Source organism: Odocoileus virginianus, chromosome 26 (assembly GCF_023699985.2).
Source record: "Odocoileus virginianus isolate 20LAN1187 ecotype Illinois chromosome 26, Ovbor_1.2, whole genome shotgun sequence".
In the NCBI taxonomy this organism is placed as follows: Eukaryota; Metazoa; Chordata; class Mammalia; order Artiodactyla; family Cervidae; genus Odocoileus; species Odocoileus virginianus.
In genome coordinates, this window is record NC_069699.1 from 22,725,256 (window position 1) to 22,737,688 (window position 12,433).

At 34.0% G+C, this 12,433-nt stretch overlaps 1 protein-coding gene across 1 annotated transcript in view; it reads right to left on the reverse strand.

The window, feature by feature from the left end:
• Positions 1–11,199, reverse strand: part of CNTN6 (contactin 6) — a 310,426-nt gene extending 299,227 nt beyond the window's left edge. Inside the window, 1 exon segment of the mRNA XM_070455653.1 lies at positions 10,666–11,199. The gene's annotated coding sequence lies outside the window, so the exon portion shown is untranslated.
• Positions 11,200–12,433: the final 1,234 nt, after the last annotated feature.

Below are 12,433 nucleotides of genomic sequence, written 5' to 3' on the forward strand. Positions count from 1 at the left end.
TTCAGTTTCCTCCACTGCTATATAGACTAATTTACTGAAGTTTTAAGAATTTAATGTAGTTTGCAAATTTTGAACATATGTCATCATGATAGTGAGTCCACAAGTATCATTTATTTGATGAAAATGAGCAACATTCAGGTAAAAGAGTTGACATGATATTAAAAAATTATGTGAACATGTATATAAAATGAGATGCTATTTGTTGTTAATCAACATTTTTCAGATAGCTTATGAATCAACTGGATAGCTTAGAATAAATCACTATATACGATAATAGAGGGATAATTATTATTCCAAACAAATCTGCATTCTTTTTTATGTAGTGTTTTTCTGTTTCTCACTGCGTAAAGTTATTATTTCCTTAAAAATTATTTTGGAATTAAATATTTTATAAAATTCTAGTGCTTATTTCTCAAGTAAGATATAAAATTAATCATGTTAACTCCTCCCAACAGGTAGAGGTAAGTATTTAATTGAATTCAAGAACATATATTAGAATTTTAATTCCACAATAGCAGGACTCTTCTCTGTCCTGTTCATAGTTGTACTCCAGTGCCTGAAATAGCATCAATCACATAGTAAGGATTCAGTCAGTATTTGTGGGATTAACACATTAGTAAAAATTATTGTCAATGAACCAGGCAGTGAATATACAAAGAGGGACAAGTCAGGGCCCAAGCTTTTAGGAACTTAGACACTGGGGAGAGCAAAACCACAATAAATCATAAAAAACTAAAATATGGTCCAAACTTCCATGAAAACAAAGTGACTATGTCTATAAGACAATAATTGTAAATTTATGCATCATATATTTTCAATAATTTGAAAAGAAAATATTGAAAAATTTTAGTGTTCTGAAATGTTATTTAATTAAACTTAAAAATTTCTTTTACTATTGCATTATCAGTACATTTTATTGAATTATGATGTAGTCAATATTATAATTATTTAAAATTATTGATCTGGATTAACCAGAATTTTTGGATAAATTGAAATAATATCATATACAAATAAAGGCATGAAAGAAAAGAAGCTAAAACTCTTTAAAAATATACTTTAGGACATCCAAAGATATATTTATAAGTTTGAAATATCAGTGGCATATAATGATTTTTCTGTTCCTTGTTTCTGTGTGAAAAATGACTTTTACCTTTTAAGTGTAGAAACCACTAATGGTAACAGAAATTGTCTCAAGTATTGTGCAAATGATGGACATGTATGTGTAAATGTATGAAAACTTCTCTCTGGTTCTCTATGTTGAGCCACACGGGGCAAATGGATTATTTTTCTTTAAAATTCCATTCTCTCTCTTTCTATAAGAAAACTGCTTCTATCACTCTGAACATCTTATAACAATAGATGAAACTAGAGTACAGTCAACCAAGACAGAGCTTTCCCCATCAAAGTGCTCTCCCTATAGCTTGACGGGAAGCAATCTGTATAGACATCATTGACACAAAACAATAATAACGTTAGCATCTCTGAAAAAAGTGTATTATTTTAAGAGAATTTAATTTTATTATGACTCTTACATACACACTTCTGTGTTCATTTATATATATATGGCAATGTCGGAAGCAACATACCTGTGAGCACCACAGATTCACAATTGAGCATGTTTAAGAAGCCCACCAGGGGCTTCCCTGGTGGCTCAGAAGGTAAAGCGTCTGCCTGCAATGCGGGAGACCTGGGTTTGATCCCTGGGTGGGGAAGATCCCCTGGAGAAGGAAATGGCAACCCACTCCAGTACTCTTGCCTGGAAAATTCCATGGACAGAGGAACCTTGTAGACTACAGTCCATGGGGTCACAGAGTCGGACACGACTGAACGACTTCACTTCTACTTCTAAGAATTTGCTAACAAGATTAAATACCTAGAAAACATCTTAATGTTACATGTTTGGGGGGAAATCACTTCTGTCAATCCTTGAGTAGTTGTAAGCTTTTCATCTCAATAAAACTTTCAGGATATCTTAATTTACTTTTATAATAGTCAATAGAAAAGTAGAAACATATCTGGTTTCTGACTTCTTTTATTTGCTACTCTTTACTGATTGGAGGAATTTGACAGATGCCAGAGAGAAAAATTATGTTCTTTGGCTAAGAGCTCCATTCCAACAACTATAATACACTCCTGATACTTGCAAAGATTCTATAAAAGCCTCTATACAGTTTCTTATACAGCCCTGTTAGTCATGCAAATGTGAAAGAAGTAAAATAAATTAAATTTTGAAATAATAAATGAATAAAAGCTTTGAAAGTAAAGTGTCCATAATGGCTTTTTATACACAAGACTGAGAAATTACTAGAAACTTTGAAATACATCATATTTGAGTTTCTCCTTGCTGCTTTAAAAGGAGACTTAAAAAAAAAAAAACTTTTAAGATCCATCCAATCCAGTATCTTCACTTCCAATCAGCAGAACTCACCTTAAAGAATGATCTGTTTAGCCCCTCAGCTTTACTGTATCATTAGAAATTGCTCTGCTAAAAACCATTTTAAATAATGGCTTCTACATTTTAAGAATTTGCTCATCATTAAAGAATTAATATAACAACTACTCTCAAAGAATACACAAACTTTCACATATTCTAACTAAATTCTAGAGTGTCACTTAGTGTATTTTCTCGTTGAATGAACTTCCCTTTTGGACTGAACCAGGCATTTCAGTAAGTTAAATTAATATCTGTGGAACCGGTGGAAACACCATACAGTCGATTCCGTGTGCTGTGTTTAGTTGCTCAGTTCTGTCTCACCCTGGCCCCATGGACTATACCCAGCCAGGCTCCTCTGTCCACGGGGGTCTCCAGGCAAGAATACTGAAGTAGGTTGCCATGCCCTTCTCCTGGGGATCTTCCCAACCCAGGGATCAAACCCACGTCTCCCACATTTCAGGTGGATTCTTTTTAGCATTATCCATTCCTTATTAGATAATGTGAGGACCTAGGAACTACTGAAAAATTAAGGAAAGTAATCTTTCATTTCTGTAAAAAAAAAAAAAATCTTTTTAAATTTCAGAATCAACTTTCAGATTAATATTTTGGAATGAGTGTATGCCTCCATTCCTAACATACCATAGAACTGATCCAAAACATAGCAAAAGATATATATGAAATAATAAAAGTATCATAAAAAACTACCAGCAAGCCAGAAAATTTGATGACTTTCTAAAAGACAGAAAATATGAGGAAAAATCCAGCCAACATGAAAGCATATGATATTATGCAATATAATGAGAATGGTATCATTTCCACCACAGGCACATAAAATGCTCTCTAAGTACAATATACTTTTAAAGCAAATACATATTATATATATATTATATATATATATATAATATATATGTGTGTGTGTGTGTGCATGCTGCTGCTAAGTCACTGCAGTCATGGCCGACTCTGTGTGACCCCATAGATGGCAGCCCACCAGCCTCCCCCGTCCCTGGGATCCTCCAGGCAAGAACACTGGAGTGGGTTGCCATTTCCTTCTCCAGTGCATGAAAGTAGAAAGTGAAAGGGAAGTCGCTCAGTCATGTCCAACTCTTAGCGACCCCATGGTCTGCAGCCTACCAGACTCCTCCGTCCATGGGATTCTCCAGGCAAGACTACTGGAGTGGGGTGCCATTGCCTTCTCCAATATATATGCACACATATATATATAAAACTGAAGTTGTCAATAAAAAATGCTCAGGGGACCAAAAATGAAGAGAAAACTCAAATGTAGACTGGTGAGGAAGTGGTAAAGCCAAAATAACCCAAGGTAAAATGGATCCTGCATGAAATAGGGAATCTTGAAAGCTTGTGCTTTTCTGGTAGAAAAAGATTCTCTCATAGGTAACCAGAACACCAAGTTTGTGACCCACTTGGTGGTAGGGCTCAAATTTATCCCATTTGCATGATGAGGTAATTTTAGGCCAAAAAGTTAACACAGAAAGTAGTCTAAGACAGGAAGAAATTATAGAGCCACTCTAGAGGCAAAAGTGAGGCAATGTTACAGAGAAACGTCTTCAACTTACATAATGCTGGCCCCGTAGATGGAAAGCAACATCTGCTGAAGGTGAATTTGTCCTAAAAGGAAATCGTAAATGGATAACGAATGGGCCACCATGAGCGAGGTGCAGCAGACACCAGTAATGGAATAATTTGCCTCTAAAAGTTAAAACTAGTCAAACAAACAAAATTCAATTTTGAAATAAGCTTAGTTAAATTTTTGGAGCTAAAGAATGAAAGAGAAACTGTTGGTCACAAACAGAATAGTAAGACAATTAAAAAAAATAGAAATAATAGAAATCTAAAAATATTTTCTGAGAGTTTCCCGGCAGGTTCAGTGATAAAGAATCTTCCTGCCAATGCAGGAGACATGGGTTCAACCCCTGAGTTGGGAAGATCTCACATGTCGCTGAGCAACTAAGCCTGCGTACCACAACTACTCAGCCTGTGTGTTTCACATCCCTACTCAGTCCGTGTGGGCATCTACTGAGGCCCACGTGCCTAGAGTCTATGCTCTGCAACAGGAGAAGCCCCTGCAATGGGAAGCCCATGCACCGTAACTAGAGAGCATCCTTTACTCACCACAACTAAAGCAGCAGCCCACACAGCAATGAAGACCTAGCACAGCCCAAAATAAGTTAATTAATTAAAATTTCTTTTGCTGAAAAGAAATATATGAAGTATAGATCTGAGGAAATCACAAAGAATACGACACAAAAATGGAAAATATAAAAACATATAAAATAAGACACAGAAGAATAGAAGAATCAAATAATTAATGAGTATCCTGAAGGAAAAAATAGAGAGATGGAAGGGAAGAAATATTAAATATAGAGTAGCTGAGGATTTTTCAGAACTGAGAAAAAACAGATTTAAGAGCTGGTGGAGTCCTAAGTGAAATATATTTTTAAAAAGTTCACACCTACGTACGTACACTACTGTGGTAAACTCAAAGACATCGATGCAAGGAAAATTTCCTAAAATCTACAAGAGTTAAAGACACATATCTTCAGAGTCATAATTAGACTAGAAACAGTCTTTTCATGAGCAAAAAATTATATTCCAGAAAGTCATCAGACAGAATATGCAAAAATGGTTGAGAGAAAAATATCAGATATCGATCAATATCAAGTACAGTAACCAGCTATACAATTATTGTAGATAAAGGAAAAAAGTAATTTTCTCAGACATAAATTTTAAGAGAGCTTAGTACTGTTTCTAGAATCAGCTGCAAATGATCTTTAGTATACAGGAAATGAATCCACGAAATGCATGTATGTAGCTAGAAGATGTAGTAAATAAATGTCAGAAAAACATGTCATATATCTCAGTAAACATTGAAAAAAATTTTGGAAACGGTTTAAAAATAAACTGAAAACAGGTAAGGTACTAAGATAGGTAAAATATCTTGGGGAAAATTTAAACAAGTCATTATCCTGTTGGTGAGAGGACAGATATATTATCTTCAGTTATTTTAGAAAATATAAAGTTATATATTATGTTAGGGCATTAATTTTTACTGAAATGCAGTAAAGAGAGTATCCAATTTTTAAGATAGTAAAAATGTATAAAGAATAATTGATCAATAAAAGGCAGTAAACAATAAATGTAATGAACTGCTGAAATCATCTCTGGAAAGTGGGACTGGAAGGGTGCAGGGAGGTATTTTTTAGTCTAGAATGTTTCCTGTTGTTTCCAGGTGTATGCGTTATTTTTTTAGAACATTAAAATTTTAATTTCTTTTTAAATATAGAAGAAAATTCTTAGTAACAACAGGAAAGAAATGCATAAGCATCTTGCCATGGCTTTCTTTGGTGAAAGGAATTATGGCTTTGTGTGTGTGTGTGTGTGTGTGTTTTGCTTTAAGTGCTTTTTTAAAAAGTGTATTGCATTTATAATCAGAAAATTAAATAAATTCTTACTCTAGATCAGGTCTGATTGGTGTATGCAGAAATATCACTTCTGTTTTTAAGCTATGTGGATCTGAGGGCCAGCATCTCTAAAGCTTCTCTCAGTGTTCCTTAACCTCCATTTTTGTATCTGTGATTTATACCTCCAAATTTACCTTTCTACTAAATAACCAATATAATTGATTAGATGATAATTGTAATTTCATTATTTTCATTGTTTTATATTATTGCTTCTCAATTAATCCTGAAGCTTTTTATACAAATGTTATAGTAGTGATACTAAGATAAAAATGATTAAAAAACTACTATAAAGAGTGCCTATTAATTTCAAGGCTTTCTTCCAAGATATTTTCACATATTAACCCATTTAATCCTCTTGCTAATACTACGAAGTATTTTTCTTTCCGTTAGTGATGGGGAAACCAAGGTATAGAGAGGCTAAGTAACTCACCTAAGACCACAAGGCTACTCTGTGCTGGATGTAGAGAAGAGCAGGTATATAGATGATGGGTGGCACTTCAGCTCGAGTGGCCTGCCATCAGGATCCTGCTTATCACTTTAGACCCATGCAGAGAATGTGACTTAACTGGAACATGTTTTACCAGTAAGAACATTCATTTTGTTACTTCATAGAATACATGATCCTTTTATTGCCTCTTTAAAAATATCAATATCTAAGTAATTTCATTCATTTATTCATTTAATTGGAAACTGATTATGCTTCAGTTTTATACCCACTCTACTGCCATTAAATATTTGAGAGAGCTAATTTTGATTCATGTTACTAGGACCCAAATTCACTGTAAATTATCTTAGGATTCATTACAAGATAGGTAAGTAGGCCATTGACTCCCTCATGAAAGACTAATAGAAGATCAAAAGAATGGCCTTGACTCTGTGGTTTTATTTTTTTCTCCCTCTAGTTTGTCCTGTATTAGGCCTTGACTATAATAAGTATTTAATACTAGAATACACAGTGCACACAAACTCAATTTTAACTAAAACAACTCTTGTCAATATGAATAATGAGAATAATTTAATTTTCTAATGAAATTTCCATTTAAAAGAATTTTTCCAAACTGAAAGATTTTTACTTAAAGCTTATCAAAGAGATTTCTATTCCTCTCTTACTTAACATAAACAACAAAAAAGAAAGAAAAATATAGTGGTGATGGTAGGATAGAAAACAAAGCAAAAAACTGCCTGTCTTCAATGAAAAATGTGAATAGACAGTATCCCAAAACAGACTCTAAAACACATTTTCATCACTGCTAAAAAAAAAAATAAATAAAAAATAGACTTAAGGGAAGGTGCATCAGGATAAAGTGATAATTACCTTCTCCTTCTCTTACTTTTAGGAGGATGCAGTTTGCCTCTAAACCTGATACCTCCTATTTCCTACCCCCACACACTTGAACAGCCTCCCCTAGAAGCAAAGTATGCTACCATAGTGATACATGGTTCTATAATTTGTTGCAATTGTTTAACTTACACTGTTACATTACTATCATTCAAAATTCATAGTTCATACTAGGGTTGATTCTTGTTGTACATCCTTAGGATTATGACAAATATATAATGACATGTTTCTGCCACTATAGTATCATACAAAATTGTCTCAGTGCCTTAATTATCATCTCTATTCTGCCTATGCCTAGATCTCTGCCTGTTTTAAAAGAAAAAGATCAAAGGGGTGAAGAAGGGGGAAGTGCAGATAAAAAATGTCAATCTCAAGAAGAATCAGCCCCAGTTTGGAGGATGTACTTAGACAGTTACTTTACATAGAGTTAGTATCTTTTGCGTATATTTTTTAAAAGAAAATCAAAGTGAACTGAAAAATGTATAAAATTAAAAATAATTTGGATAAGATAATAGATGTTGAAGACAGACACGTGAGACCCAACATGCCCATAATTGGTGTTCCTGAAGAAAAAGAAGTAATATAAAAACAATCTCCACATTCTCTGGGGAAAAAACATCAAATACATAGTGTGACAATAAAAAACTGAAATAAAATAATCTCAAATCAGTGGGGTACACCATCCCCAAGCCAATTGAAGAAGACTGACCAACTTCAGAACATATTCTGGCAAAAACAACCAACCAAACAAACAAGAATCAGGTGGCCATCCATCACAATAAAAGAAAGTTATATACAAGGATGAAAACTTCAAATATATCTAAAAACTATTGGACAGCAAAATTCAATACGGGAAGTGTCCTCAGCATTGTTTATAAATATTTACAAATGTCTGAAGGAAAAAAATAAATCTGATTCAAGAAAGATAACTTGTCTTCCATGTTTAAAGCAAATGGAAGAAACATTCTATCTAAGCACACAGAAAATACAGCATCTATGACAGTTTCTTTGATGGAGGGCTAAAAATGAACTCTAGCAACCCAAGAAATGACTCAAAGTAAAGAATACAGGAATGATAAATTGAGCAACTGGTAAGGACTAAATCTTTTCAAACTTGAAATAAATCCAAATGAAGACTGTAGGAATTAAGCCAGGATATAAATACTATAAATCTCAGTAATATAAAACTGATACTATAATTAAAATTCGGGTGATATGTGTAAGAGAGATAAAATCCATGTGCTAATTTCTTTATCACAACAGGGACTTATAAGAGATAGTTTAATATTTAAACCTGCATTCTAAAAATGACTTCAAACTATTAATAATTTTATAATTGTTGTTCTTAACTGTAAGGTGATTTTTTCTGGAACTAATCTTTCTCTTGGAAAGAAATAAATACCTGTAATTTTGTCATCTTTTTTAGTTTTATATCAGCTTTCTTTTTTCCCTGCTTCGTCCAAATCTAAAATTAAATTCAATACCTTTGTCAGAGTAGGGTAAGATCATGTCTTTTTAAAAGAATGTCTGTCTATGGATCTATCTGTCAACTATCTATCTGTATATCTATCATCATCACCATTGATGATATTATGTAAATACTTATTTGTAAAAATATAAAAAATAAATATATGGTAAGAAGTCATTCTTACTGAAGTCTTTCTTACTCAATGAATCAACATTGGGTATCTCCAATGATAGTCTTTAAATTTATAATTGTTATTATGGGTGTTGAGAGTTCTTTTTCAAACTTTTAGGTTTCGCTTGAGTTATTTTTAACAAATATACTGTATGCTACTGTATTCTAATATGTTAAAATAAATACATAAGTGTATAATAAGCAAATATTATTTGCTTAAAAGTCATAACCTTCCTCCTTCACTAAGTTTGGACCAAATGTGTAACAATCTGCTAAATGATAATTTAAATTTGTTTTCATTAAGAAAATTTACATGGAGAATTAAAAAAAAAGTATTCTGGAACTTCACTAGAAATGCTCAAAGGAAGTCATGCACTGTAGTTGATGGGATTTTTTTTTTATAAGATGTGATAAGTTATGCATTTATATAACCTCATATAAGGCCTTACATAAAAGTTTGCAGATTTATATTTTTATAGTCTTTGGACTGCATAGCCATGATGTTTCTTTTAAAAAATCACTGAAGCATCAAAGATGAAATAGCTCTGTATTTCTGTTTGTTATACAAATCATGTCAGTATTTTTGTATGTGTCTGTTTGTTTTGTGAATTTGTGTAGGTTTACATGTATGAGAGAAGGGAGAGGAAAGGGAGAGTGTGCTTAAATATCTTTTTTTCTTATAAAATACAATACACATAAATCAGTAAAGCCTTTAAAAACAAGAATAAAAAAGATGATAAACAAACCCATCAGGCAAATGAAAATTGTTCAAAACAAGCAATTCAGTATCAACATATGGCTTCTTTTTTTACAAAGATCTCTGAAAAACATTGCCACTGTAGATAAGATTATGAATACCTCGTTTTCCAAATTGATTCTGTGTAATTCTACTGTTCTCCCTATTTTTCCTCTTGGTATAACTTCTATTTAGTCATTCTGTGAATGTTTCTCAGAGGACATAGTCAGGATGCTGATTATTTAAACATAAGTAGTTTACAATTGGAGAAGCAAAACTATGAATTTCAATTTTCCCCCAAACTCCCAATGTTGGCAGTATTCCATTAACATAACGGGTTATATGTGGCTAATCTCAGAGCTCTTAAAAGTTTTGTTCCCAAGTCATCAACTTTTGAAACTTTCCATAAAGTATTATACATACCTTAATACTGACAAGCCTAACTGTAATAAATGGCAACTCCAGAAACTATTATCTAGAAGCTACATAAGTGGCAAAATACCGGATGAATTTTGCAAGCTCATGTGACCTCCAGTCTTACTTTGCTTCCCTAACCGAAACCCTCCCCAAGGAAACTTTTCCTAAACATTCCTTTAAATCATCCGTTGGACACTGTAAACCCCACCCCTTTACCCTCTGATGAAAAAAATTAGCAATCACAGCTTCCATTTGCCGGTACAGAAAGGGCGTAAAGCCATCTGAAAGTACTAGAATTAGCACTGTCATCCCGTCTTGCCCATTAGTTTTACTGCAGCAAAGACTAGTGCAACACTGAAAAATATACCTGTAGTCTCTTTCCCTGGTTTGATCCTAAGCTCTTCCGAATACAGGTTCAATACATTTTCTTTCACAGGAATAAATGCATTTTAAGCATCAGCATCATGGAAACATAAATAAAGCATAAATAAAGCAGTGACTTCTCCCCCAACCCAAGCTTTTACCTGTTATGCTAATACAAAGACATTGAAAGGAAGAAAAGCTGCAGCTTGCCCAACAATGTTCTCATTGCAGCAGACAGCACAATTTTGTACTTACAGATCTTACCAGGGAAACGTCTCGGGATCTTTACAGTTTTTTCTGCAGAACTCTGTTTCAAGCTCTCAGCCAGGCATGCTGTGCATCCAGGCAGAACCAAGCCGTATGGAACGTCTATGCAGCTGGGAGATAATGGGACTCTTTTTCCCAGCTGGGACCGCAAGCCTTTTATCCACTGAATACTGCGTGGCTCCTCTCTGGTCTTAAGCATAAAATACGCTTCTCTACTGCTTCATTCCTGACGGAACCTAGACAATTAGTTCTTGAGGCACATGTGCAAATCTCCCGTTTGGAATATTCAAAAGGAAAATTCTCCCTGCATTGAAAAGCCAGCTCTATCTTTGTCATCCCTCACAGAATCAGAGAATACTAAGAGCAGCTGCCATTCCAGTGGCATGAAAGATTAAATTCACCCTCCCCCTTTTTTTTGACTAGAGATAGTCACTCCTGTTGGGTCATCAGAAAATCTCTTAATGAAAACTGGGTCAGGCTAACTACTTATTAGGCTTCCAACCGGAAAAGAAGTAATTTTTTTTTTCTTCCTCTGGTTTCACTGCATTGTCATTTGCAAGTGAAGATTAAGCCGGTCAAGGGTCTGCCCTGATTTAGACTGTATTCAAACGTAAGCTTTCTGAAGCGTGCCTGTAACTTCTGCCACTAGTTAGGGAGAAGAGAAAAGGGAAATAAAATCAAAGGATCTTATGCACTGTCACTGAAACCTTTCTAAACCTTTTTTTTTTTTTTTAATTGGTGCACGAGGCTTCTAAAAGATAGGTAAGCACATGAAGTGACATCCAAAAGCATAGAGCTGCTCTCCCAGGTAACACACATATAATCTTTGAGTCCAAGAGCCACTGTGTATGACTTTGCAAAACAGCTCTGTAAGGAAAAGAATGTTATTTGTGTTTTGCAACCAACTTTTCAGCGAAACTTTTTAATATGTAGGGCTTTGCCATTGGTTTTGAAGGGAGTAACAGCTTGTTGAATGAAAATAAGAAAGAGACCATCTGAATGCAGAGATACCAACACATACACACATGACTCAACATGAGAGCAGAAAAATTGCTTGCACTTATTTTCATGTTGTAATAAAAAGAAATTCACTTTTAATATCTTCAAGTATGTGGATTCTGGGAAAACGAAATCCACAAATCGAATATGGGTATCTTTCAGACTCAGTTTGTCTTTATCCGATAAGCCAAAAGGTTTCTGTGACTGCATGTTATGACTACATTTTATGGATTTCTATGATCACATTCTTCTGTAAAAAATGTCAGTCATATACCTCATTTCTACATGGGGTCTAATTACCATCCTGGGAGGCTTAAGAGAGGAGTTAATGCTTCATAACACTAGGTTAATCAAAATGGACTGTACTATTCTTCCAATTTGTGAAGAAGCAAAATGGAAGAAGTATTTTATAGGGATGATAATTGCCTTAACTGAACCTCTACATTTTTTTTTTTAAAATTTAGAGGCATCTCTCTTTTGAAATCAACATATTATTCACTTATAAAAATGCCAATATGCTGAATTTTTCTTAGGATATATGAGAAAAATAGTCATAATATAGAGGGTTTTTCCATCAAGAGGAATTCATTTAATTTAAAAGATGCCCCTTGACTGAAATCTTTAATACCTCTGCCCCATATTCAAAGATAGCTAATTGCTTTGCTTTCTATGTCCCTGAGAAGGGAGTAACAATCAGAAGACAGCTCTAGGAGTTCCTCCTGCTGCCTTCAGTCACATATCTGCCCCTGTGACCATA